The 4,974-nt window shown below is 41.1% G+C and overlaps 1 pseudogene across 1 annotated transcript; it reads left to right on the top strand.

Annotated features, from left to right (window-relative positions):
• Positions 1 to 841: 841 nt before the first annotated feature.
• On the top strand, positions 842 to 2,024 carry LOC108284748 (annotated as a pseudogene). Its single transcript, XR_001817327.2, has one exon. The product of XR_001817327.2 is annotated as an ATP synthase F(0) complex subunit B1, mitochondrial-like (transcript).
• The last annotated feature ends 2,950 nt before the right edge of the window (positions 2,025 to 4,974 follow it).

The following is a 4,974-nucleotide window of genomic DNA, read 5'->3' as shown; positions in this document are numbered from 1 at the left end:
AAAAAAAAAAAAAAAGAGAAATTCCATGGTGTGTAAAATGCTATCAAATAGCATGGCATAAAGGACAGATATTTCATGAATGAAAGAGAATCAATGTAGCTGACTTCATTGTTGTCCTATCTTAAGAAATTGTCACACCCCAACCTTCAGTAACCACCATTCTGATCAGTCAGCAGCCATGAACCTCAAGACAAGACCCTCTACCAGCAAAAAAGATTATGACTCACTGAAGAGTCAGATAATTGTTAGCATTTCTTAACAATAAAATATTTTTAATGAAGGTACTTTTTTTTATACATATGCTATTGTACGCTTAATAAACCACAGTAAACCATAAACATAACTTTAATATGCACTGGGAAACCAAAAAATGTGTGTAACTCACTTTATTGCGATATTCACTTTATTGCAGTATTCACTTTATTGCAGTGGTCTGGAACCAAACCTGCAATGTCTGCATGGTATGCCTATATAGGTATGTCTAGATTTAACTTATGACACACCAGGTTTTAAAAATTGTGTTATTGGCTGGGAGTAGTGGCTCACACCTGTAATCCCAGCACTTTGGGAAGCTGAGGTGAGCGGATCACCTGAGGTCAGGAGTTTGAGACCAGCCTGACCAACATGGTGAAACCCCATCTCTTCTAAAAATACAAAATTAGCCGGGCGTGGTAGCAGGTGCCTGTAATCCCAGCTACTTGGGAGGCTGAGGTGGGATTATACCTGTAATCCCAGCACTTCAGGAGAATTGCTTGAACCTGGGAGGCGGAGGTTACAGTGAACTGAGATCACACCACTGCACTCCAGCCTGGGCAATAAGAGCAAAACTCCATCTAAAAAAAAAAAAAAATTGTGGGCCCTGACAGATTCTCCTGTTGAGGGTCACAGGGACACTAAGACTGCTATGTGGATCTTCGCTGACCATGCCATCCCGGGTGGTACTTTCTGCTGCTGCCACTGCAGCCCGCTCCCTGAAGAATGCAGCCTTCCCAGGTCCAGGGATATTGCAATCAACAAGGACCTTTTACACAGGGCAGCCCCACCTTGCTCCTGTACCACCTCTTCCTGAATATGAAGGAAAAGTTCATCATGGATTGATTCCTGAGGAATTCTTCCAATATCTTTAACCTAAAACTGGTGTAACAGGACCCTGTGTGCTTGGAACTGGGCTTATCTTGAATGCTTTATCCAAAGAAATCTTTGTGTTTACCACAGAGACCTTCACTACCCTATCAGTAGTAGGTTTATTTATCTATGGAGTTAAAAAAATAAGGTCCTTCCATTGCAGAATTTGCTGATAAACTCAATGAGCAAAAACTTGCCCAACTAGAAAAGGCGAAGCAGGCTTTCATCAAAGAAATCTAGGATACAGTTGATACGGAAAAGGCACAGCAGGCACTGGTTCAGAAGCACCATTACCTTTTTGATGTGCAGAGGAATAACACTGCCATAGCTTTGGAGGTTACTTACTGGGAACGACTGCATAGAGTATATAAAAAACTAAAGAATCGCTTGGACTATCATCTATCTGTGCAGAACATGATGCGTCGAAAGGAACAAGAGCACATGATAAATTGGGTGGAGAAGCATGTGGTGCAGAGCATCTCTGTACAACAGGAAAAGGAGACAATTGCCAAGTGCATTGCTGACCTAAAGTCTGGCAAAGAAGGCTCAAGCATAGCCAGTTATGTAAATGTACCTGTTCCAATTGACACAGCTAGAAACAGTTGACTGACTAAATGGAAACTTGTTTATTTGACAAAATCTTTCTGTATTTGTGTCTACTGAAGTTACGGTTTACCTCTCCTAAAAATGAAAAGTTTGTTTTAAATAGCGAGAGAACGAAATCTCTATTGGCCAGTCAGATAGTTCTTATCCTTCTTACTCTGCATTTGAGTTGTTCAATGATCACTTCTGTATAAGCAGTTTGCCTCTATAAAAACTTGCTGCCTGACTAAAGATTACCAGGTTATAGTTTAAATTTGTAATTAATTCTACCATCTTGCAATAAAGTGACAATGGAAAAAATTGTGTTCTTATTATTTTTATTTTATTTATTTTTGAGACAGAGTCTTACTCTTTCACCTAGGCTGGAGTGCAGTGGCTTACTCTTGGCTCACTGCAATCTCCACCTCCCAGGTTCAAGTGATTCTTATGCCTCTGCCTCCCTAGTAGCTGAAATTACAGGTGCATGCCACCATGCCCAGCTAACTTTTGTATTTTTAGTAGAGACGGGGTTTCACCATGTTAGCCAGGTTGGTCTCGAACTCCTGACCTCGTGATCCGCCCACCTTGGCCTCCTAAAGTGCTGGGATTACAGGCCTGAGCCACTGTGTCTGGCCAGTGTTATTATTGTTTTAAGCCCAGAGAGCCATACTTAGCCTTCTTTAGTGCTAGTTATTTAATTCTTTATTATGGAAGTGAAAAGGCTCTCTTGGACAAAAGACTTATATTGAGAGACTATTTTTGACAATGATGGAGATGAAGAGAAGAGGAAAGATTTGTGAGATTTTTTTTTCGGAGGTAGAATCAACAGGACTTGGGGCTTGATTGAAGGGGTAGTGTTTCTAATTGTTTTACTCTTCTTTGGAGTTGGGTGAAGTGGATGGGGATTACTTTCCATTTCCAGGAAAGTTTAGAACAAACATAGATATGGAAACAAACCAACCCCATTTTGTGTTAAATTCGATTTGTGTTAAACCAAAGAAGTCTGCCCTAGAAGTATTCATTTGAGAGTTGTCAGTATAAACGAAGCTGTTGGTTTAGATGAGATTTCCTAAGATCAAGTTTAGAGTAAGAAAAGAAAAAGACCTGGAGACCAGACTTGAGGTACTCAAGCATTTAATGCCCTGTGGAGGGCCAGGCGTGGTCACTCACAACTGTAATCCCAGCACTTTAGGAGGCTGAGGCGGGTGGATTGCATGAGCCCAGGAGTTCAAGACCAATCTGGACAACATGGTGAAACTCTGTCTCTACAAAAAATACAAAAATTAGCCAAGTGGGGGCATATGCCTGTGGTCCCAGCTATTTGGAAGGCTGAGGTAGGAGGATCACCTGAGCCCATGAGGTGAAGGTTGCGGTGAGCTGAGATCATGCCACTGCACTCCAGGCTGGGCAACAGAGTGAGACCTTGTCTCAAAATAGTAATAATAATTAAGGTCAGGCATAGTGGCTCACACCTGTAATCCTTTGGGAGGCCAAGGTGGGCAGATTACCTCAGAACAGGAGTTCGAGACCAGCCTGGCAAACATGGCCAAACCCCATCTCTACTAAAAATACAAAAAAATAGCCAGGCGTGGTGGCGGGTGCCTGTAATCTGAGCTACTTGGGAGGCTGAGGCAGGGGAATTGTTTGAACTTAGGAGGTAGAGGCTGCAAAGGGTGAGATCGCACCATTGCACTCCGGCCTGAACAGCAAGAGCAAAACTCCATCTCAAACAATCAAACAAACAAAACTAGAAATAATAATGCCCTGTGGAGGACATTATTTTTGGGTTAGATAGCAGAAACCAGAATAAAGCAGAGGTGAGGAAATGGAGATGGAAGTGCAAACAAATAAAAATTTGATTTTGTAAATGCAGAAAGGGATAAGGCAGTAAAGGAAATATAGGTCAAATGTGGATTTTGTATTACTTTGTTTGGATTAGTTTGGATTAAATTTGATGAGATGAGAGCATGTTTAAGTGATGTGGAGAAGGGTTCAGTTGATGAGAAATAAGTAATGAGGAGAAATAGGCATAATCGATGTGTGGCTTCCCAGAAGGGTGGAAAAGGACAGGCATCAAAACTCAGTTCCAGAGTTTGGCTTTAAATAGGGCAGAACTCCTCCACCTTCTCTATAATAAATTAACCCTAAAACATGTTCTTTACAATAGTACAGAGTACCACTGACAGGTTGTCAGCCTTCTTCTCTGATAGTTTCTGAGGTAGAGCTAGTCTAAATTGGTAGAAACACTCTAGATTTAGGGAACTGTAAGGAGAAGGAAGGAAAGAAACAATCACCTCCCACCTTTAGGAAAGAATGTTCAGAAGGAGCGCCAATGCTCTAAAGAGCACATTATCATGAGCTAGAAGAGGAGCTGGAAGGGGATAATTGTTCTCATTAGTAATAAATAAATAGGGGATTCATTTGTTGTCCATGCCCCTTAATTCTTAGAGATGAACATACTTTTCTTCTGATATGCAACGAGGCAGGGTTCATCTCAAAAGGTCCCAACCCACAGCCTTCTTTGCATTTGAAAGAAACAAAAAATTATGAACCCATAGATGTCATCTCATTCTTTTATCTGACAAGAAAACAGATCCACTTAGAGCCATAAATTCAAAATTTGTCTTTTGCTCCAGCGATGTGTTTCTTAGGTTAGGTTTGTCAGTTTACCTATATTCATGATTAACAAGTTCATGCCAACCAATTTTTATCTCTCTCCCATAGATTGTTTTTGGAAAACTTCTATGACAGAATAAAATGTACCTATTTATGATGGATACATGACAGATGACTATAGCTCTAAATACTGCAACTTTTCATTTGTTAAAATTAGCTTGTTAAAATAGGTCTCTGGGAAAGAGTAAGCTGATTAGTTATTGAAATGAAATGTTCTGTCAAGAAATAGTAACTTCAATAAAAATGAAAAGATTATTTTATATTAATAGCACATATTTTCCCCCATGGCAAATGTTTAAAAATGAACAAGACTGGCCAGGCGTGGTGGCTCATGCCTGTAATTCTAGCACTTTGGGAGGCTGAGGCGGGCAGATCACAAGGTCAGAAGATTGAGACCAGCCTGGCCAACATGGTAAAAGCCTGTCTCTACTAAAAAAACAAAAATTAGCTGGGTGTGGTGGAGCACGCCTGTAGTCCCAGCTACTCGGGAGGCTGAGGCAGAAGAATCACTTAAACCCAGGAGGCAGAGGTTGCAGTGAGCCAAGATCATGCCACTGCACTCCAGCCCGGTGACAGAGCGAGACTCCATCT

Source organism: Cebus imitator, unplaced genomic scaffold, assembly GCF_001604975.1.
Source record: "Cebus imitator isolate Cc_AM_T3 unplaced genomic scaffold, Cebus_imitator-1.0 Scaffold283, whole genome shotgun sequence".
In the NCBI taxonomy this organism is placed as follows: domain Eukaryota; kingdom Metazoa; phylum Chordata; class Mammalia; order Primates; family Cebidae; genus Cebus; species Cebus imitator.
This window is presented reverse-complemented; position numbering and strand designations above follow the sequence as displayed.